Below are 24,342 nucleotides of genomic sequence, written 5' to 3'. Positions count from 1 at the left end.
ATAGATATTGCGCTTTTTCAGGAAGTGCATGTCGCCGATTTTTCACCACCACATGGCTTCACGGCGCATCTTTCTCCCGCTTCGGACACCGGTAGTGGTGTTGCCATCATCTTACGAGAAGGTCTTCCTGCCGAAGATGTCCTATACCTCCCCAACGGCAGAGGTATGGCCCTTACTCTCTTTGGTGTACGCATCGTCAACATTTATGTGCCGTCGGGCTCCAGCTACCGTCGAGAACGCAATGCCTTCTTCGCGAATGAAGTTACACCCCTTTTTATGGAACCACACGATGACTAGGTCATGGGTGGAGACTTCAACTGCACCCAGCGACCTCAGGATCAATTGCCGCGTCACTCACCATGCGCAGCTCTGGAAACAGTCGTCACGCGGCTACAATTTGTCGACACGTGGAGACATGTTCACGGTGATCTTTGGGCTTTACGTACTACACTGCGCACTCCTCTAGCCGACTGGATCGCATCTACATCTCGCGATCCCTAATTCAACACACTCGACAGGCTGAAATCTGGCCTGTTGCTTTCTCAAATCATGAGGCTTACTTCTGTGACGTTGTTCTCACAAGACAGGCAGTATGGCACGGGCGTGGTTTCTGGAAACTGAACACGGCACTTCTTAATTCACCTGACTGTCGACTTCTAATAGAAGACACTTGGATCACATGTAATAGACGCCGTCCCACGTATCTGTCTACCATATCCTGGTGGATCCAGTGTGCAAAACCTGCTCTTTGAAAAACTTTGATCCGGTTTGGCAAAGATGTTGTCGCCTGGAGGAAGAGCACTATGGACTTTTACTACAGGATCCTAGGAGAATGCTCCACGATGCCAGCCTCCCCTGAGCGCCATACAAGGATGAACCGTGCTAAGGCCCAAATCTCCAATCTCATGCGAAGGCATTTGGAAGGAGCGATAGTACGATCCCGTACTGCTGATCGCATGCCTCATGAACATCCGTTGATGTACCATATCATCCAAGAACGCCAACATCGACGCCGAAAATTGATTCACGTCCTAACAGACCAAGAAGGGCGTCGCTACGTAACCCAATCTGCAATAGGAAATGTGCTACACGCCCACTACCAGCAGCCCTGCGCCGCAATTCCACATTCCCCAGAGTTGACTGAGGAAGTCTCACAGCTCAACTTCGGTGGTATCCCAGGAGATGCGGCGATTGACTTGATGTCAGAGGTGACTGATGATGAAGTCCGCGATGCGATCCGGGCAGGAACCATCAATCGCTCCCCAGGACCCGACGGTCTTCCCCTCGAATTTTATCGCACCTTCCGTGATTTGTCGGGAACTGATGTCTCCGGAAGTACCTGTGCCGGACGCTTTCATGGAAGGAATTATTATTCCTATACATAAACCGCATGGTGGCAACAATATGAGTGATTATCGGCCCCTCACCCTCCTTAACAGTGATATGAAAATCTTCACTCACCTTTTGGCGGCACGACTTAAAAGCGTTGCCCGATATGTTGTGTCGCCAGACCAAGCATCTTTGGGAGGGGATAATAATATCCACACAGCTTTATGCAGCTACAGGGATATGATCGCCGTTACCCAGGCACAACGCCTCTCTGGGGCACTTGCGTCTTTGGACTTTAGTCAAGCTTTTGACAGGGTTGACCATTCGTTCCGTACGGCCGTTCTCCACCATATGGGTTTCCCAGTCGCCGTTATCACGGTAGTGATGCGCCTTCTGCGAGGTGCCTCTTCCAGGATTATGTACAATGGCAGACTCACTCCTCCGATAAAAATAGGTCGATCCGTACGTCAAGGTTGCCCTCTATCAGCGATTTTGTACGCCTTTTCCTTGGAATCCTTGCTATGTGGACTCAGACAACGTTTGGTGGGGTTGACCATACCGATTCTGTTGCACGGCCTATGCTGACGATGTAGTCATCTGTTTACGTAATGCCGACGAGGTTAGAGCTGTTTTGACTTGGGTAGCTACTTATGGTGAGGCGTCGGGTAGCTCTTTAAACGTACGTAAGTCACAAGTTACGTTCGTTGGCACGGGACTTCCCGTAGAGTGCGTTACACGTCTCACAACCGTTGATACCATTCGCTGTTTGGGAATAGATTTTTCATCTGATCTCCGGCGTTCAGCCACCATCAACTGCCGACGCCTCAGAGCAGGTCTTATGGACCATCGCCTTCGATCCCTAGATATTCTCCAACGAGCTCGATATGTCAATATATATATCGCATCCAGAGTTCCCCATGTAGCACAAGTTCTACCTTTTCCGCTTACTGTGGCACGTCGCTTGTTGGCAGCGATGGCATCTTTCGTCAGCTCTGGGCTGTTGTTTAGAGTTAACTATGCAACCCTTACTCTTCCCCGTGAACGAGGTGGGATAGGTCTGTTTCACGTGCCGGATAGAGCTCGCGCCCTATTTGTCAGCTCCCAGATGACGGTATGGACACGTTGCCCAACGAGCCTCACTGGTCTCCTCCTGTCGGCATATACGCCGGTCTCACTGTCAGCCCCAGTGATGATCTCGGATGTTCCGGCCCAGTTCCATTATATACGATACTTCTTTCTTGAACTCAGTTATCTACGCCTCACCTTACCAAGACAGCTTTTACTCAAGACAAAGACAGTATACAATGTCCTCCAATTAGGTCGTCCACCTAACCCGATTGAACAAAAGTTCCCCCAGGTTGACTGGCGTCATGTATGGCGCGCGGTTTTCGTCTGTTACCTTGACACGAATGTTCAATCTGTCTAGTACCTAACTGTCAATGGTAAGAAAATCAATCAATCTCGCCTTCATCGTAGCCCCCTCGCCGAATCACCTCTATGTTCCACGTGTGGAGTGCCAGACAATGAACAACATCGGTTTGTTTGCGGACCGGGGGCGGAGGTTTGGCACTTGATTCGTCGTATTGTCGCTTTTCTAACGCGGGACATTCCGTATCGGATTACTCCTCTTTTATTATTATTTCCGGAACGTGACTATTTTCCTCGGACAGAGACCAATGCTGTGAATTGGATTCGCGGACATGCCATTCACTACCTATTTGGACGAACTGTAGACTCTGTACTCGATTTTTGGACATACCTCAATGACCGTCATTATGTCGTTGTCCGTCACCCAAAATACAGACAATTTTTCTCGAACTTCCTTGGGAGTGCTTTCCACGACCCGCCTCACAGCTGGAATGTGTTAAGCCAAGAGAGAAGAAGGTTTCCTGTTCGAGCCAATGAACATTTCTGAACAATTGAACGGAACACATCAATTTCGAGAAGACGTGACTCAACATATTACCAGCGGGGCGCAGAAGGCCTCTGATCAATTACACAACACAACTAAACAAAAAAAAATAAAAAATAAAAATAAAATAAAATAGCATAAAAACAATAAAAATAAAATTCAGAAAAAGGAAAAAAAGTGGTAATCTTCGTGCAATCTAAACCTATAGTCGCGTGTTCGCGTCCAACTGTTTTTTTTTTTTTTTTACCGCATTTCTGTCTAAAGTTATGAGTCTGATTGAACATCGAAGATAATTCACTTTACATTCTACCTACCAGACACCAGCAATAACAAGTATTCCAGAAACAATTCCGCAGGACAGCTCGTGGCTGCGTCGCGATCATAACAGCTCACGTTCGAGCGTTTCCTCGCGCTGCAGTGGCTACCGGCCACCGGCCAGACGCCACCCGAAGCGTGAAATCCGGCGCCGCCCATGTGAACGCGGCGCCACGCTGTCAGTGTATGTATCAACTGTCATTTTCGAATTTGAAGTTCTAGTTATCATCTTGCAGTTAAGCATTGGATTATGCATACTTGAAAATCATGAACTACAATTAAGCATTGTAAAATTGAGCTGCAAGTGGAAAAAGGTGTAACATCTGCAACATAACGTTTACTTTTGGTATAACAGAGGGGTGAATGCAGAGGAGGTAGCTAGAAAGATTTGAACTGTGTGTGGAGCGATTGCTTTTGGGAAAAATACGCAAGAAAAAGATATTATTGTTTCAACAAAGATCGTTCTGGCACGAATGATTTTCCACATAAAGGAAGTATCGACTACTGATATATGTGTTGGATTACCATTTACCCATCATGCGACATTAGCATTCAACAGGGAAAGTTCAGAAGTCTGGTGTAGGAGTACCGCTTACCCTAATTCGAAACAACAAAAATCAACGGCAGTCTAAGGCGCTGCAGTCATGGACTGTGCGGCTGGTCCCGGCGGAGGTTGGAATCCTCCCTCGGGCATGTGTGTGTGTGTTTATCCTTGGGATAATTTAGGTTAAGTAGTGAGTAAGCTTAGGGACTGATGACCTTAGCAGTTAAGTCCCATAAGATTTCACACACATTTGAAAAATCAACGGAGTGACTATTATCGGACGTCATCAGGTTACTCATTGAGCATTCCTATGCAGTACCGTTACTGGTGACGAGTTCTGCAGCCTTTACCATTAACTTCCTAAGAAGAAATGAATGGCTGAGCCCCACCAAAAGACATAAACTCGACAAAGGGTAGTGTGAACATAATAGTTTACATCTGATAGCTCCAAAAATGTGTTTTGAGCTACGAATTCTGCCCCAAGTCGTGTGTGCATCACAGCAGGAATTAGTTGCCAACAACTGAGATAACTTTCAGTCGCAGTGTAAGAAACTCGACCGGTAAAACTACATCACCTGTGCTACTGCATGATAACGCACTCTGTTGATTTGAGAAACAAAACTATCCTCGAGTTTGATAGGAAAGTCGTCTCTCAGGCACTTTTATTGATGGGGAAGTCCTCTCTCAAGCACTTGTCCCTCTCGTCATATACTCGTAGAATTTTACGTTTGCTGCTCTTGATCGATCAACTGTCAAGGCAATTCATTTCTAGACGAAAATACTCTTCAAACTACACTGGCTTAATGACATCGTTAGAAGCAACAGGTACCTACGGGCGTGGAACTTGTAAACTACTTTAGCATTGTCAGATTGTTTTAGATATCGTGAAAAAAATTCAGCTGCAGATTGATTTCTCTTTGATGATTACTGTTGCGTTCAGTAAACTAATGGAAAACGCAATAAAAATATTCACTGTACTAACACACATTAAATTCAGCTTATTGCAGAAACATCACGACGGCAGTCTATCATAATAAAACATTAAGTATCTGCAAGACGATTGCGCCTAGTTTAACACTAATTAGTAGGATATTACCGACTTTTGACTTCAAAAAGGTCTGTATTTACTTCATTTCCTGTACCATTCGCATGTATTATGAACATGTGGCAGTTCATAGATAAAATTATGGAGGCACAATAAGAAATATGTCGGCTGAAAACAAATTATGAATTTTGCAGTTCCGTAAGGTTTTCTCTCTGACACTAAGAGATACTAAAAGTAACAAGACGAATTTTGCTCGAGCGTTGTATTGTGATTCCCTTATTGAGTTTGTATCTTCCGGCTTGTAGCTCTGCTACAAAAGAATTAAAAATCTGGCTTTCAGCGAGTCTCGAAAAATCGAACGAAAACAGCTAGCACCTGGTAGCCAACCATGTTACCTGAGAACTCGTTTTTTCCTTAAGTGGGTAGACATCATTTTGAGGTTGAACTGTTGGCAAATATGAATCAGACGTGTGCCGTTAGTGTAAGTGTTACGGTGTGTTGAATTTATACCAATGATTTTTCTATAGGCTTCTTCTGTCCCAAATACGGAGTTGAAGTCTCCCATTAGCATTTTCAATTCTCTTGGTGAATTTTGCTCATAGTATTTTCGAGTGAGTTACAGAACTTTTCGACATTTTCGGTGTTTTTCTTATTTTCGATGTTGGTGGGGGCATATGCATTGATGAGTGTATATTTTTTTATTGGGGCTCTGAAAGAGCATAGTCATAAGTCGATTGTTGATGGGTGTGATTTGTTTGACAGAGTTGATGATAGATTTGTGTTCGAGAAAGGCCTTGCCGAAGATTGGTGCGCATTTCGCTACCTTTTGTTGTGTTTTGCTCTTGAGGATGCGATGGTTCCCGTAATGCAAGGTTTCATTGTCAGTAAGTCGTGGTTCTTGAAGAGCAAGCATGAGTATTTTATGTCGGTAGACTTCTTATGTGAGATTATTTAGTTTTCCGTTTTGGATCAATGTATCGATGTTTAGTTTGCAAATGCATGCTTTCTGCTTGTAGAGAAATTTACCAGAGATCTCCAATATTCTCTGCCGTGCTAGGCTGTACTCCCCAGAATCCGAAAATCCAGCTGCCAACTGAGGTAAAGCTGACTTTTCTTGCACAGTTCATGTTTACTTCTGTTTCATTGGTTTGGCCTGGCTGATACCAGGATCAGACAGGACCAGAGGGCGTCGAAGCCTTTGGAAGCAAATATTTTCAGCCGAGCTCATTGAGCTAACAGATGGTGACCAGAGTACCGGTGATTTTCACTCAGACGTATCTGGATTTTGTGTTCAACGGATTGAGTAGCCGTTCAGAATTGTGTTAGTATTTGGTTCACCCTAAGTATTTGATTTCCTCGGTACCACCCATATGTGGGAGGCTTTCCCCTATCCGCCACACAGGATTATTATTATTACTATTATTATTATTATCATTATGTCATCAGCAAATTCCATATGGTGTATCTTCCCACCAATGAAGTAGATGTGTATTGTTCGATTCAATATTTCCATCAGATAAATGTGCATTATAATTACGTTACATTGCTGCTAGTAGACATATTTCTCACTTTTTCTTAAACAGTTGCTACCTGTTACTCCATCATAGGAATTTATGTGCGCAGCATTGTTGCAATACAGACGTTCAGATTATCCGATTTCTGTAATTTCAATTCGATACCAGATCGTTCTAATCGGATTTAGCCAGTCAGTCTTAATGTGGATATCCGACTACGACACTCATCATATGATAGACTGGGTAAACCACATTCTTAATCGGACTGTTGAATCTAGGTCAGTTGTCTACGACTGGGCCTGAATTCTTAAACCCTGTGGAAAATAATAAGCCAATGTGCTTATTACAAATACGTTATTTAAATATAAATATATGAACTATCGAGATAACGTATGGTAGGAAGTAAACCATCACGCTACACTGTCGACGACTTAATGAAATCAATGCACCAAGCCTTCGAGAAATCTTACGTAACGATCGTGGGTGCGTTGATTACTAAAAGTATACTCGTCCACAAAACCCATGTGGACAATTATGATACGATATGAGAAGAGGAAATTACTTATATGCTTCTCAGAAACTTTAGTTTTTCGTGTTTATTTTCTCACTTCATACTAAAACAAGGGCCTTAATATGAGAAGAGGAATTGAAATACACGCTTCCAAGTCATAATGTTTCCTTGTGTGCTACTACTGCATACATGAAAGCCCTGCAGTTAATTTTTGTATGTTGGATAAATTTTGATATCACCTCACATTCCTTTGTGAGAAGGTTCCTACACTCCTGGAAATGGAAAACAGAACACATTGACACCGGTGTGTCAGACCCACCATACTTGCTCCGGACACTGCGAGAGGGCTGTACAAGCAATGATCACACGCACGGCACAGCGGACACACCAGGAACCGCGGTGTTGGCCGTCGAATGGCACTAGCTGCGCAGCATTTGTGCACCGCCGCCGTCAGTGTCAGCCAGTTTGCCGTGGCATACGGAGCTCCATCGCAGTCTTTAACACTGGTAGCATGCCGCGACAGCGTGGACGTGAACCATATGTGCAGTTGACGGACTTTGAGCGAGGGCGTATAGTGGGCATGCAGGAGGCCGGGTGGACGTACCGCCGAATTGCTCAACACGTGGGGCGTGAGGTCTCTACAGTACATCGATGTTGTCGCCAGTGGTCGGTGGAAGGTGCACGTGCCCGTCGACCTGGGACCGGACCGCAGCGACGCATGGATGCACGCCAAGACCGTAGGATCCTACGCAGTGCCGTAGGGGACCGCACCGCCACTTCCCAGCAAATTAGGGACACTGTTGCTCCTGGGGTATCGGCGAGGACCATTCGCAACCGTCTCCATGAAGCTGGGCTACGGTCCCGCACACCGTTAGGCCGTCTTCCGCTCACGCCCCAACATCGTGCAGCCCGCCTCCAGTGGTGTCGCGACAGGCGTGAATGGAGGGACGAATGGAGACGTGTCGTCTTCAGCGATGAGAGTCGCTTCTGCCTTGGTGCCAATGATGGTCGTATGCGTGTTTGGCGCCGTGCAGGTGAGCGCCACAATCAGGACTGCATACGACCGAGGCACACAGGGCCAACACCCGGCATCATGGTGTGGGGAGCGATCTCCTACACTGGCCGTACACCACTGGTGATCGTCGAGGGGACACTGAATAGTGCACGGTACATCCAAACCGTCATCGAACCCATCGTTCTACCATTCCTAGACCGGCAAGGGAACTTGCTGTTCCAACAGGACAATGCACGTCTGCATGTATCCCGTGCCACCCAACGTGCTCTAGAAGGTGTAAGTCAACTACCCTGGCCAGCAAGATCTCCGGATCTGTCCCCCATTGAGCATGTTTGGGACTGGATGAAGCGTCGTCTCACGCGGTCTGCACGTCCAGCACGAACGCTGGTCCAACTGAGGCGCCAGGTGGAAATGGCATGGCAATCCGTTCCACAGGACTACATCCAGCATCTCTACGATCGTCTCCATGGGAGAATAGCAGCCTGCATTGCTGCGAAAGGTGGATATACACTGTACTAGTGCCGACATTGTGCATGCTCTGTTGCCTGTGTCTATGTGCCTGTGGTTCTGTCAGTGTGATCATGTGATGTATCTGACCCCAGGAATGTGTCAATAAAGTTTCCCCTTCCTGGGACAATGAATTCACGGTGTTCTTATTTCAATTTCCAGGAGTGTATTTTCTTGGGATTCAAATAGAGTGGACATTTCATCACTGGTTAATATTCTGATGGCTAATGACATGATACCCGTTGCAATTGGCAGAGTCTCACGTTGGTTACTATAAGAACACGCAGGCAGTGATATCCGCTCACTGCAGTCAGAGCCAAGGTGATTTCTTTCTGTTTATGGCGAAGCGTCTGCTGCAGTGTCCACAGCTCAGCCAACATTAAACGAATCGCGGCGGGGCTGGGCACTGCTAATCGCTGCACTTGTCGCGAGCCTCGACAACAAGAGCACACTGTATCTGCTAACGATACTATGGAGTTAATACATCTTACTTAACGTAATATGCACGAAGTGGGTTGGGTAAAAATTCAGTTTGTAACTTCCCATCGCATTAAAATACTTTACCGTCATATTTGATGCAATATTTATTGTTTCTGGTCTCTCCAATGTTAATAGTATTGATTCAGATTGTGCGTGAACACGAAAACACACACGCACACACACACACACACACACACACACACACACACACACACACACACAGTCATTGATTCCACCGAGGGTGACAACTACTGTGTGTTGAACAACACATGCACCAGTCAGTTCCTCAGAGATTTTTCAATTACCTTGCATTGCAAGAATTGTAAAGAGGAGACTGAAAGTAAATGGACTTGTATGCTAAAGAGCTGCGACAAGGCAAAGCTTACCGATATCAGATAATTGTCCACATGGGTTTTGTGGACGAGTATACTTTTAGTAATCAACCCACCCACGATCATTACGTAAGATTTCTCGAAGGCGTAGGGGCATTGATTTCATTAAGTCGTCGACAGTGTAGCGTGATGGTTTACTTCCCACCATACCTTTTCTATATTCGTCCAAAGGTCGCTTGCATTTGTAGGTCCACATGGCAATGACCTTGTTACCTCAGCCCACATATTCTCTATCTGGTTGATGTTCGGTGATCGTCGAACAAACGTCAACAGCTTTATCCTCTCTTGGCCCTGAAACCAATCTCGCACTGCTCTACTATGATGGATGGGGCTCTGATCTTGTAAATAAACTGTTATTTCGATAGTTCATATATTTATATTTAAATAACGTATTTGTAATAAGCACATTGGCTTATTATTTTCCATAGTGTTTAAGAATTCAGGCCCTGTCATAGATAAGTGACCTAGATTCAACAGTCCGATTAAGAATGTGGTTTACCCAGTCTATCATATGATGAGAGTCGTAGTCGGATATCCACATTAAGCCTGACTTTCTGAATCCGATTAGAACGATCTGGTATCGAAATGAAATTACAGAAATCGGATAATTTGAACGTCTGTATTGCAACAATGCTGCGCACATAAATTCCTATGATGGAGTAACAGGTAGCAACTGTTTAAGAAAAAGTGAGAAATATGTCTACTAGCAGCAATGTAACGTAATTATAACCCATATTTATGTGATGGAAATACTGAATCGAACAATACACATCTATTTCAGTGGTGGGAAGATACACCATATGGAATTTGCTGATGGCATAATGACAACAACAACAACATTAACAATAATAATAATAATAATAATAATAAACATCCTGTGTGGCCGATAGAGGAAACCCTCCCCCATGTGGGTGGTACCGAGGAAATCAAATACTTGAGGTGAACCAAATACTAACACAATCCTGAACGGTTACTCAATCCTCTGAACCCAGAATCCAGACACATCTGAGTGAAAATCACCGCTACTCTGGTCACCGTCTGTTAGCTCAATGAGCTTGGCTGAAAAAATTTGCTTCCAAAGGCTTCAACACCCTCTGGTCCTGTCCGGTCCGGAAATCACCCTGACCAAACCAATGAAACACAAAAAAACATGAACTGTGGAAGCAAAGTCAACTTTACCTCAGGTGGCACACAACCCGCCAGTCGACAGGCGGCAGTTGGATTTTCGGATTCTGGGGAGTCCAGGTTAGCACGGCAGAGAATATCGAAGATCTCTGGTAAATTCCCCTACAAGCAGAAAACATGCATTTGAAAACTAAACATCGATACATCGGTCCAAACACGAAAACTAAATTATCTCACAAAAGAAATCGACCGACAAAAATTTCTCATCCTTGCTCTTCAAGAACCATGACTAATTGGCAATGAAACCTTGCGTTACGGAAACCATTGCACCTTCAAGAGCAAAATACAACAAAAGGTACGAAAGGCGTACCAATCTTCGACATAGCATTTCTCGAACACAGATTTATCATCAACTCTGTCAAAGAAATCACGCCCATCAACAATCGACTTATGACTATGCTCATCCAGAGCCCCAGTAAAAAATATACACTAATCAACGCACATGCCCCCACCAACATCGAAAATAAGAAAAACACCGAAAATGTCCAAAAATTCTGGAACACACTCGAAAATACTATGAGCAAAATTCACCAAGATGACGTGAAAATACTAATGGGAGACTTCAGCTCTCTATTTGGGACAGAAAAAACCTGTTGAAAAATCATTGGTACAAATTCAACACACCGAAACGCTTAGACCAACGCCATTGCCAACAATTTAACCACAAAAGTATGTCTTCCCACTTTAGGAAAAAAACCAGTTCCCAGGTAACATACATGCTTGGCTACCAGGTGGAAGCTGTTTTCGTTCGCCTTTCGAGACTCGCTGAAAGCCAGATTTTTAATTCTTTTGTAGCAGAGCTACAAGCAGGCAGATACAAACTCAATAAGGGAATCGTAAGACAACCCTCGAGCAAAATTCGTCTTGCTACTTTCAGTAAACCTTAGTGTCAGAGCGAAAACCTTACGGAACTACAAAATTCATAATGCCACTTTTGTTTTCAGTCGTCATATTTTTTATTGTGCCTACATAATTTTATCTATGAACTGCCACATTTTCATAATACTTGCGAATGGTACTGAAAGTTATCTTTGTTGTTGGCAACTAATTCCTGCTGTGATGCACACACGACTTGGGGCAGAATTCGTAGCTCAAAACACATTTTTGGAGCTATCAGATGTAAACTATTATGTTCACACTACCCTTTGTCAAGTTTATGTCTTTTGGTGGGGCTCAGCCCATCATTTCTTCTTAAGAAGTTAATGGTAAAGGCAGCAGAACTCGCCACCAGTAACAGTACTGCATAGGAATGCTCAATGAGTAACCTGATGACGTCCGATAATAGTCACTCCGTTGATTTTTCAAATGTGTGTGAAATCTTATGGGACTTAACTGCTAAGTTCATCAGTCCCTAAGCTTACTCACTACTTAACCTAAATTATCCTAAGGATAAACACACACACCCATGCTCGAGGGAGGATTCCAACCTCCGCCGGGACCAGCCGCACAGTCCATGACTGCAGCGCCTTAGACTGCCGTTGATTTTTGTTGTTTCGAATTAGGGTAAGCGGTACTCCTACACCAGACTTCTGAACTTTCCCTGTTGAATGCTAATGTCGCATGATGGGTAAATGGTAATCTATCACATATATCAGTAGTCGATACTTCCTTTATGTGGAAAATCATTCATGCCAGAACGATCTTTGTTGAAACAATAATATCTTTTTCTTGCGTATTTTTCCCAAAAGCAATCGCTCCACACACAGTTCAAATCTTTCTAGCTACCTCCTCTGCATTCACCCCTCTGTTATACCAAAAGTAAACGTTATGTTGCAGATGTTACACCTTTTTCCACTTGCGGCTCAATTTTACAATGCTTAATTGTAGTTCATGATTTTCAAGTATGCATAAGCCAATGCTTAACTGCAAGATGATAACTAGAACTTCAAATTCGAAAATGACAGTTGATACATACACTGACAGCGTGGCGCCGCGTTTACATGGGCGTCGCCGGATTTCAGGCTTCGGGTGGCGTCTGGCCGGTGGCCGGCAGCTGCTGCAGCGCAAGGAAATGCTCGAACGTGAGCTGTTATGATCGCGACGCAGCCACGAGCTGTCCTGCGGAATTGTTTCTGGAATACTTGTTATTGCTGGTGCCTGGTGGGTAGAATGTAAAGTGAATTATCTTCGATGTTCAATCAGACTCATAACTTTAGACAGAAATGCAGTAAAAAAAAAAAAAAAACAGTTAGGCGCGAACACGCGGCTATAGGTTTAGATTGCACAAAGATTACCGCTAGACCACGGGCTCACACAACCCGAGAACATTTCGGAAGTAGACAACACTTCCTCCTAACACTTCCGCATCTTACAGTGTTGCCAGATTGTGCAGATGGCCTGACTTAGAGTTGACAGGGGCGGTCAGTTTTATTGGCCACCTTAAGTGAGCAACTCGGACTTAGTTTCTGTGGTGGCCGGCCGGCGGTCAGATTTTATGTCTAAGACTCTACATCAACATAACAGGTGTAAAACAAAGTATAGGGACATAAATAAAAAGATGCACTTGACTGTAAAGCCTTCAACAACTACTGCAGCAGAGTATTATTGATAGATATTTCATAATACCAAAATTCTGACAATATTGTGAAAAGAATAGATTGATACTATCTGAATGGTAATCAAGTCTTATCATAATATTGTCATTAATCCATCCTGGGTTTCCCATTGTGCAAAAGAAATTCCGGTCACATATACAGGCTGCTGGCACCACAGTCAGTGTCCAGACACTCATGGACAAGAAAAAAAACAAAATTTATAGTTGCAAAGCAAAAGCAGAAATTTACTGAGTTCTCCATCAGTGCTTGGCATAGAATAATAACAATATTAAGAAGGAAAAAAACATTAGTGGCACTGAGAAAACAAATGAAGTCTCCAAGTTCCAGGGCCCAATGGAATCTCTGAGAGATTCTTTACTACTTTTGTAACTGATTTAGCGCTACTTTTAATTATAAGGTACTGTAGAGCACTCAAACACAAAACTATCCTCAGTGGTTGAAAGGATGAACAGGTCACACCCTCTATAAGAAGGGTAGTGCAACTGATCACAAATGTACTACCCAATATCCTTCACATCTGCTTGATGTAGAATCTTAGAACACTTCCTGAGCTCAAGTGTAACAAGGTATCTGAAACAGAATAACCTCTTCCATGCTAACCAGCAGTGATTTCAAAAACGTTAATCTAGTGAAATCAAACTCTTATATTTCTCCAATGAAATCTGAAGACCATGAATCAAGGCAGCTATACAGATACAGTATTTCTTTACTACTGAAATGAATGCGACTCATTACCACTCACACACTTATTATCAAAAGTACACCTGTATGTGCTAATATGCAGAATTTGTGACTGGACTGAGAATTTAAGGGTAGAGAGGACACAGATTGCTATCCTTACAACATGTTTTCGTGTTGCATTAATAGAAATGTCGTTTTGTGTATTTGCAGAGAATTAGCAACTTTTTAGCTAGATCAGATTAAAAGATGATCATCAGACTTAATTTAGAGTTGCTTGTTCACTGCCTTATAACACACTGCACCAGCTACAATGTAGTCCCACTGTGAATGCTGTTCTCGAAAGATGGGATGGGTTGGTTGATGTTCACGAGCAGCTGGAAATAGCCCTGACTACTGTCAAATGATCGGCAGTTGCTGCAAATCGCTGTGTTGGAAGAGCTCCCGAGAGCCGTGTACCTGTGATACCTGTGTTCACAAAAAAGTGCCAGAGTTTGAAGCACTCATGAAAAGCACTGAAGCTCACATAATACTGGGTATGTGAAGGTGGTTGAAACCTGGAATTGATAGCAGTGAGAATTCTGGGGAAACTTTAAGAGTATATCAAAAGGATAGACAAGTAACTCAAACGCACTGAGGTAAAATTGAAGCTTCATGTGGGATCATTTGGGCATGACTCAGTATCAGGTGTGGGCATAAAATGAAAATTGGATTCTTGTAACGCCCACCAGACTCATCTCCTGATGTAATCAAAAATTTAGAGAAAACCTCAGTTCACTTGGATGTAAGTTCTTCAATCATACTGTAATCATCAGTTGAGACTTTAATCATCCAACAATCAATTGGGAAAATTACACTTTTGTTAGTGGAGGTCATAAGTCATTCTGTGAAACTTTACTAAATGCCTTCTTTCAAAACTATATAGAACAGGTAGCTAGGAACCACACTCATGATGGAAATATATTTGATCTAATGGCAACAAACAGTCACTGTAAAGAAACTTCTAAACAGATATTACTGCATAATGGATGTTAAACAAAGGGTAGATATAGAGAGATGTTAAATGAAACTTGTTCGGCTGTCAAGAGGGCAATGTGTAATGCCTTCAATGGCTGCTGTAGCAGAATATTGTCAACTGATCTCTTACAGAACCAAAAGAAATTCTAGTCATATGTTTAGCTGATAGTGGCACCAAAGTTAGTGTCCAGCCCCTAGTGAATGAGACATTAACTGACACTGAGGGTAGCAAAGCAACAGCTGAATTACTTAACTTCATCTTCAAATGTCATATTAAAGCACAGGAGAATTGCCTGAATTTAAGTCTTGTACCCTGTCAGTGGTGTTGAGAAATAGCCGAAATCATTAAAATTGAACAAAGCTCCCGGGCAAAATGGAATTCCAGAAGACTCTATACTGAATGTGCTGCTCAGTTAGAACCTCTTCTAACTATAATCCATCACAGATCTCTCAAACAAAAAACTGTGCCCAGTTCTCGGAAAAAGGCACAGATCACACCCACCTACAAGGAGTGCAATAGAAGTGATCCACAAAATTACTGTTCAGTATCCTTGACATTGATTTGTTGAAGAATCTTAGAACATATTCTGAGATTAAACATAATGAGGTACCTCAAACAGAATGACCTCCTCAATGCCAACTAGCATGGATTTTGAAAACATTATCTTGTGAAACCCAACTCACACTTTTCTCCTGTAACATACTGAAACCTTTGGGTCAAAGCAATCAGGTAGGTGCTGTATATCTTGATTTCTGAAAACACTTACTGTCAAAAGTACAATCATATGTAGTATGAAGTGAAATTTTTGACTGGATTGAGGACTTCTTGACAGGGAGGAAGCAGCGTATCATCTAGGATGGAGTTTCATCATATGATGAAGAAGTAACTTCAGGTGTGCCTCAGTGAAGTGTGTTGGGACACTTGCTGTTCATGTTGTATATTATTGATGTTGCAGACAGTATTAATAGAAAAACCAGGATTTTTTGCAGATGATGCAGTTACCTGTAATAAAGTACTTATCTGAAAGAAGCCTCTGTAGATAGTCAGTCAGGCCTTGACAAGATTTCAAAGTGGTGTAAAGACTGGCAACTTGCTTCAGATCTTCAGAAAAATAAAATTCACTCCACAAATTGAAAAAAAAAAGGAACATAGTATCTTGTGACTATAATAGAAACGAGTCACTGTTGGAATTTGCTAACTCATACAAAAACCTGTGTGTAACATTGTGCAGGAGTAGGAAACGGAATGATCGCATAGGCTCAGTCAGCAGTAAAGCAGGTTGTTGGTTTATTGACAGAATACTGGCGAAGTGAAAGCCATCTACAAAGGAGATTACTTACAAATCAGTCATGCTACTAGTTCTAGAACAATCCTGAAGTGTGTGGGACCTGTACCAGACAGGCGTAACGGGATATTGAACGTATACATGTAAGGACAGCATGAATGGTCACAGGTTTGTTTAATCCATGGGAGAGTCTCACAGGGGTACTGAAGGAATTGAACTGAAAGACTCTTCAAGTCAGACATAAACTACCCTGAAAATGTCTATTAACAGAGTTTCAAGAACTGGCCTTAAATGATTACTGTAGGAATATACTACAAACCCCTATATATTGTTCACATAGGGATCATAATTACTGCACACACGGAGGAATTCAAACAACCATTCTTCCTGCACTCCGTACATGAATGGAATAATTGGCACAATGGGAAGTACCCTCTGCAATTGCACCTCACAGTGGTTTGGCATGTATGGACGTAGATGTAGATTTAGAGATGCAGAAGTAACTTCAGTTGTGCTCTCGAAAAGTGTGTAAGGATTCTTTCTGTTCTATTTTCTGCTGCTACAGTTTACAATAAATTGTTGTCTGAAAAAAAAGTTGCTCAAATATTCTACATTACTGACAACATTCCAACGTGGTACAAAGATGCTTTAAATGTTCATATATATAAAATTCTACAGCTAAAAAAATAAGGAAAAAACATAGGTTACTATGACTACAATATACACAAGTCACATTTGGAATCAGTGAATGCATACTATCATTTGGGTGTAACAAATTGTATGTTTATGAACTGGAACGGTCATATAGTTTCAGTAATATGTAAAGTAGGGCGCAAACCAGTTAATTGGGGAATACTATGAAAAGGCGATTAGCCTACAATGGAGATTATCTGTATAATTCTCGTGCTACTAACCATACCATTTTGCTCAAGTGTGAGCAAACCATATCAAATAGGACTAACTGTGTATACTGAACCCATGGAAAGAAGGGAAGCAAAAATGGTCGCAGGTTTGTTTGACCCACAGGAGAGTGTTACAGAGATTTGATAAGAAAACTAACTAGCAAGTGCTTGAAGACAGATGCTCACTATCCCATAAAAGGCTGCTTAGAAAATTTCAAACAGCAACTTTGATGCATCTATAAATACGTTATAATCCTCAAAATATTGCTTCCACTGAGATCACAAAGACAGGATTGCCATGTGCACCAAGATGTTCAAGCAATGATTCTTCCACACTCCAAATGTGAATGTAACAGCAAAAAGCTTTAATGATTGGTGCAATGAACAGGACCATCTGCTATGGACTTCACTGTGGTTTGCTGAGCACAGATGTAGAAACATGGAAACTTCAAGAAATGAAAATAATATAAATATGTATAAAACTATAAGGAATATTTTGATGATGCAGAGCTATAATTGTTTTATAAATATGATACAAATAAATTGGGCTGTGACAAGAGCTGCAGCATGTCACAAATCAATATGGTAGACAACTGAAACACCAGGTGGATGAAGAGTGCTACAAACTGAAGAATTTTGAATGTGTAAAATTGATGTGTGGCTGTTCAGCAAACAAAAATGGATAGAATGATTCCGGTGTTTTGTTCTGCATAAAAGGAGCTTGGGAAGATAAAATCAGCTACCAAAGCCAATGTTATGTGCAGCAGTTTTTGACAATCACAATAAAGAAACATCAACTGATTGCAGATTCTGTGGATGGTATGTCTACGGAAAACATCATCATAGAACAGCATTTAGTGATAGTGCAGAAATCCACAAAAACTAGAAATTTAGTCTACCCAGATATCTGTGGACTGATGGAGGAAAGAATCATCAGTACTTTCCTTTATTTAAAGGCGAATTTTCAAGTTTCACTGCCTCATATTTTTTCCCACGCACAGAGAAAATTGAAGAAAAATTACCACTGTTTTAAAAAATATAACAGTTTAATCTGATTTTACAGTAGGAGAATTACATATAAATGGTGGTAAGGAGTTTAGTAACAATGATATGAGTCGTTTTGCTGGCTCATTTACACAAAAACTTTCAATTACTGCAAAACATACTTCCCAGTAAATTGCAGTTGCTGAGTTTGAACACAGAACCCTCTGTGAAATGGCATATTCTTGGCTCTGCTCTGCTGAACATCTACTAAAAGCATTGCGGGATGAAGCAATTTTGGCTGCAGTCTGTATCTTGAATCAATTTGGTCTCGTGAAAATTAAGGCAAGTTTCCAATTCAAATATTTTCAAGACGGAACAAAGCATTATGCTTGGACGCCAACATGAAAACAAAAGAAATTTGATGATTAATCTACCACAAAATATGTGGTTGGTTAAGTAGATTGTGGGTACCATGTTTACTTTCCAAAAAAATGGCGTGTCTACATATGCAGAGATTTGTAGCTTCAAACAATTACTAAAGCCACTGAATCATATTAAAAGGGCTGTTTGTACTTCAGATGTTGAGAAATATGATGAGGTTTCAAGAATATAACATGAAACAGTTAAATTTGAAGAGATTATTAACAAGATTGTTTCAACAGACATGTATCTAATGACTGTGTTAGCAGTCACTTGTATGTCAGTGAAATACAGTTTGGTAGCAATTTAGAAGTAAGTTACACTAAAAATTCAGACAATCAGCTAAGGATGATGTTCCTTCATGAAGCAGCAAGGAATTATACACAAGCAATAAAGTTGGAAGACACTGAAAACTGGAAGGAAGCAAATGAGAATCACTGAATTACCTTGAGAAGAAGTACAGTAATTATCTTAAACAAGTAAGGTTAGTGCAAACTGGCTTTTCAACATAAAATTAAATGCAAATGATAAATTGGTTTGGTAAAGTCAAAAGGGTATGTATAGTGATTTGCAATAGGTTATACTGACATATTTAGTCTTGAAACAAGATCTGAGACATGACTGAGACATGACTGAGACATGACTGGGACATGAAACAATTTTATCTAAGGACTGCATTTCTAACTTGTATTTTTAGAGAACGAATTTTATCATCCAGAATGCTATGACAGTAATAAAGGACCTGTAAGCAAATTGTTGAAAACTATGGTTTGAAGCAAGCATCAAACTGCTGATTTACATGTATTGTTAAATTTCACAGCGGATGTAATGTCTGGAAGGTCTGTATTGTTCTTCACATGTTCCACAATGAAAGTACGATACCATTACTGATTTTTCCTGTTGATGATGGACTGATTATTGAGCTAAACCGTAAGTGTAGACAGATGGGCTCAACATCACAAAGCAGATCAGTATGCAGTGTATATGACTTTAGCAGATACAGCACCACAACAGGTGCACTTTGGCACGTAATAATACTGGCTGTCCAGTCAATCACATCATCACAGCATTATTCAAATCTGCAAGTCACTGAGTAGTCAACAATCATTGTGTCATCCCCAGCTGAGGCCCAGAGACTGGGAGGATCAAATTGAGACCCTCGCAGCCCCTAGGACACTGGGATCTCATAGCCAGATGTCACTTCATCATCTGCTGGGCTGCTAAGCCAAACGCAAAGGAGGATTTACTTTCAGGGTCCACTCCCTCAGCCTTTGAAGAGCCCTCTTCACCACAAGGCAGTGGTTCCACTCCTTATTTGCCCTTAGTAGGGCATGTATAAATACATACTAATACATATACATAATACATACAATAGATACTAATATATATAATACATATACATAATACATACAATAGATACTAATGTATATAAATACATAGTAATCCTGTAATATTCCTCATTAAATAGCGTTTTTACAAGTGCAATGTGTATGAAATAATCGCAGTTTGAAAACATAAGGACGTCACTCAATTGATACCGTATAACAAACTTACCTTCAGAGACATGGTGAACTGAACAGCAACATCACGCCAATATGGTCGCTCTTTCATCTTGACTTGTGGAGAGTAATTCTGTGTCCCTCCACCAGAGGGCATGAGTAGTGACATCAGAAACACGGTACCCGGTTTCACACCACTACCCAGTCTTATCCCACATTCCCGTATGGGGAAACAAACTGTCCGTGATCCTCTTTGGGAAACATCCCAGCATTCGCCTCCAGTGGCTAATGGCAATCCTAAGTTTGGGTGGCAGTCCAATCTGATAGCTACTGGATACGAGAGCAGTATGATTACATTGCGCTGACTCACTCGTCCAGTGCATGAGCTACACTCAAAGCGCCAATGCCGCCTAAAAAGCTAATTCACCATAAGAACGGATGTGTGGTTTGCGCTTTTGAACATACTCTTTTCGTGAACGGGACTAGAAAGGCAAAGAGTAGCACTCTTCACTGTGGCTGTAGCTGCAGAAATGACAACGCCTCTTTTCTTTCGCTGGGGCTACTCTTTCATCACTACACTGGCGAAGTCTGAGGGACTTGCTTCCTTGTGCATCACGAAAGAGTATCGCGTAGGCCGAGGCCGGTGTCCGGCCCTTTGACGCGGACGCCGGCATTCAGGTTTCGGGTTCCCTTCGAGGGCGGCTCTCTCACGTGTTACGCGACTCTTCACGCGGCTCTTGCCAGGGGTTTTGCGTCTCTGCGTTCATGCGTCGCCGTACCTCCGTTTCTCGTCCGGCAGTGACGGCGTGTCGGAAACTGCCAGTGAAATTCAGTTGTCCCGCAAAAGATGTGCACCTGCCTGTATTTCTGCAAAAGACTGTATGCAGATAGACAAATATCTCAACTGATAGAACTACTGCCGCGTTGCATATTAATGGGCAATCATACAATAGTTTCACCAGTAGAGAAGAAAAATACATGTTGTACAAAAAAATTGAAGCATCCAGAATGGGAGGAGGACATGAAATGAGAGTGTATGTGACGTAATTTTAGTGATTACAACATCGAATGAAATTTACAATGAAACTGGCGGTATGAGGCCGCTTATCAGTATGAGACTATATACCTTCTTGCCTTGATGCAAGCAGCGATTTCATTAAGAAATATGTCATGAGCCGTTGTATCCTGCGGCAAGTTGATCGCAAACTTTTGTAACTGGCCCTTGATATCCTGGGTACTGACGATGGGATGAAACTGGCGTCTGAGCTTGTCCACGTGTCCTGTTGTGAACAGATCTAGGGATCTTGCTCAGCCGGCCGATGTGGCCGAGCATATCTAGGCGCTTCAGTCCGGAACCGCGCTCTTGCTACGGTCGCAGGTTCGAATCCTGCCTCGGGCATGGATGTGTGTGATGTCCTTAGGTTAAGTTAGGTTTAAGTAGTTCTAGGGGACTAATGACCTCAGATGTTGAGTCCCATAGTGCTTAGAGCCATAGGAACCATTTTTTTATGTTGCTGATAATGGTAGTACCTCAACATAAAGCAGGTAGTTCATAGAGATATGTGCCATGTGTGGACGGGCATCGAACTGTTGAAAAATGACATTACGACACTGCCATGTGAGGACGCAGGATGTCCATGATGTACTGTTGTGCGATCAGAGTTCCCTCAATCACTACCAGCTGTGACCTGAACTGATACACAGTGGTTCCCCACAACATGACGCCAGAAGTATCCCCACTTTCCATCTTCCAAATCTTGGAAGGATGGGTCCTTCTCACAGGAAGTCGCCATACTCGTGATGGTCATTTGTGGTACTGCAGAACGACGATTCATCGCTGGACACAGTGCGGCGTCATTCACGACCAGTCCATGCTTGTTAGTCACGGCACCACTCCAGATGCAGCCATTTGTGTCGTGGTGTTAATGGCAGCCCACGCAAGGGACAGTAATTCCCTAATCTGGCTACTGCTATCCTCCATCCAAAGTTGCTGCATACAGGCCTCTGGCAGCAGGTGCCTGGTTCGTGCGCGCATTCTGACTGCCTTTCATCGATGAAGAGGGCTGGAATTTGCGCGCCAACACGGCAACTGAACGTCCACTGAGTGGTACCAGGTGCCCTTTTCAGATGAATCACGGTTTATGCTCCATCGGACAGCTGGCTGTTGGTGTGTATGGCCATCTGACAATCGTCAGATGGGTCCAAGCCAGAGGAGGCAGCATTACAGTCTGGAGAATGTTATCATGGCATTCACTGGGTGATCTTCTCATTCTGGAAGGCACAATGGATCAACATATGTATGCATCTATCCTTGGGGACCATGTTCATCCCCATACGCAGTTTGTTTTTCCTGAGCACATTGGCATCTACCAACAGGACAGTGCGACATGTCTCACAGCTCACAGCGTACGTGAGTGGTTTGAAGAGCACACCGGGACGAGTTTACCGTACTCTCTCGGCCACCAACTTCTTCGGATTTAAACCCAATTGACAATTTGTGGGACCATCTCGATCGAGCTGCTGGCGCCATGGGTCACCGGGAAATCCAGCACCGCTGGCCATGTCACTGGAGTCAGCGTGGCTCCACATCCCTGTCGGTACCTTCCAGAACCTCACTGACTCTCTTCCTGCACGTCCGCGCTGCAGAAGGTGGTTATTTAGGCTTTTGACAGGCGGTTACCTTGTTGTGAATGGACCGTGAAATAGCAATCCGAATTTCGCTTTAGTGTCACATCTCTCATTAAGGACACGAAACACACTGAGAAGGTGATTGTAAATGAAGATTCAGTGGGCAGTAATAAAGGTTTGGGGCCACCAATAATTGCATTTGCCAACATCATTAATGAGATAGACACTACGATAATGAATCCCATTCATACTGCGGTTTACGATAACGATTTCAATGAATTCCATCCACACTGCTGCTGGCACGGATATTGTGATCAAAAGACATGAAAATCTGATCTTCCTTTCTGCAGTACAACGAACGTGTAAAGAGGAGGGTGCTTTGTGAAAATGTATTGTCCACTAAACAGGATGGACGTCGGATATGAGTGATGTAGCAAAATTTTACTGTATGGAGAAATGAATAAGAACACTACAATTTTGGGCATCAGCCTGGACATGGTGCCCCAAAGGAGACATATTTTGTGCATATTAAACAGAGGTGCTTAGACTGATAAGCTGAGAAAATAATGGAAAGTACTTGTACATACAGGGTGTACATAAAGTCCTGGAACACTTTCACCGGGTTCCCGGGTTCGATTCCCGGCGGGGTCAGGGGTTTTCTCTGCCTCGTGATGGCTGGGTGTTGTGTGATGTCCTTAGGTTAGTTAGGTTTAAGTAGTTCTAAGTTCTAGGGGACTGATGGCCATAGATGTTAAGTCCCATAGTGCTCAGAGCCATTTGAACCATTTGAACACTTTCAGTTATTGAACAAGAACCAAACATTGTACAGATATAATGCATATGTCATTTTGAAGAGAAACCCTGAAAGTTTTTTTTATGTACATCACCACAGCGTAATTCGGTAATTTGCCGGTAGTCAGCGCTAGTCGCAAACACGGCGAGTTCAGGTGCGGAACGAGCTTTCTGTGTGTTGGAGTTCGACAAAAACAAGTGTGCTACAGCTGTTCAACGGACGTTTAGAACCAAGTACCGTAAGAAGCTATCTACAAGAAAGGCGATTTACGACAGGCACAACAAATTCGTTACGCCGGGTTGCTTGTGCCCTGCAAAGAAAAGCGGACGTCCCAGCGTGAGTGAAGTGAATGTGGAGAGTGTACGAGAGACATTCATAAGGAGTCCAAAGAAATCAGTGCGTTATGCATCCCGTGAACTCGAAATGGCTCCAATGACAGTGTGGAAAGTCGTACGGCAGAAGCTGTCTTTGAAACCATTTAAATTGAAGCTAGTGCAGAAGCTCAATGACGACGACAAAGACAAGCGTTTTGAGTTTTGTTCGCAGTTGCAACAACTGAATGAGGATGGGGACGGCATTGTTGATCGCTCAGTTTTTAGCGACGAAGGCACTTTTCACGCTAATGGGAAAGTGAACAGGCATAACTGTCGAATCTGGGGTACAAAGCATCCACAAGAATGCACTGAATTTAAGCGTGATTCCCCAGAGGTAAATGTTTTTTGTGCCTTGTCACATCGAAAACTGTACGGGCCATTCTTCTTCGCCGAGAGCACTGTCACTGGATATTCCTACTTGGACATATTGCAGCAATGGCTGATGCCTCAAATGCAT

This window comes from Schistocerca piceifrons, chromosome 7 (genome assembly GCF_021461385.2).
Source record: "Schistocerca piceifrons isolate TAMUIC-IGC-003096 chromosome 7, iqSchPice1.1, whole genome shotgun sequence".
NCBI classification, from domain to species: domain Eukaryota; kingdom Metazoa; phylum Arthropoda; class Insecta; order Orthoptera; family Acrididae; genus Schistocerca; species Schistocerca piceifrons.
This window is presented reverse-complemented; position numbering follows the sequence as displayed.